We start from the raw sequence: 599 nt of genomic DNA on the forward strand, positions 1-599 counted from the left end.
GGCCGGCGGCTGCCCACCCTGCTCGGCTGGCTGGCTTCCCGCGGGTGCGCGGCGTCCCTGTGCCTCTTCGATGGGGACGAGCCCTCTGTGGCTGCCTCCGCTCAGCGTTTGGGGCTGCTCCGTGGGGAGCAATAGCCCCTCGCAGGCTGCGTCAGGACCCCCGCCCTCCCCGGGCACTAGCCTTGTCAGGGCGACCTCTGATCTGAAGGAGGAATAATCTAAGGGAGAATATTTCTCTCCTCCCACCTCCTTGTGGTTACTGGGGGATGGGAGGAGAAAGGCGTTGGTAGTCACGCAATGCCGGTGTTCTGGGGTGCCGCAGACTGAGCTCGAAGCCTGCTGCAGAGCCCCGTCGAGGGTGGGGACCCCTCAAGTGGGGCTCAGCACCGATCCGGGGTGCTGGGCACGTTCCCAGGGGGAAGGTAGAGCCAGCGTACGGCTGGCTGACGCCGAGCATAGTGGCGGGTCTGCTCTGAACGGCGCAGGCTCGTCGCCGGTCCCCTGGTTGCACGTTGCTGCCCGTTCCGGCAGGGCGGGCAGAGAGCTGACCTTGACAGCTGAGGCTTCCTCCTTCAGATCAGCGTGGGCTGGGAGAAGAC

The 599-nt window shown here is 66.3% G+C and overlaps 1 protein-coding gene across 1 annotated transcript in view; it reads left to right on the plus strand.

Moving 5' to 3' along the window:
• Nucleotides 1-599, plus strand: part of MED24 (mediator complex subunit 24) — a 16,434-nt gene that overhangs the window by 1,225 nt on the left and 14,610 nt on the right. The window lies entirely within an intron of this gene.

Source organism: Pygoscelis adeliae, unplaced genomic scaffold, assembly GCF_000699105.1.
Source record: "Pygoscelis adeliae isolate BGI_AS28 unplaced genomic scaffold, ASM69910v1 Scaffold1050, whole genome shotgun sequence".
Lineage (NCBI taxonomy): Eukaryota > Metazoa > Chordata > Aves > Sphenisciformes > Spheniscidae > Pygoscelis > Pygoscelis adeliae.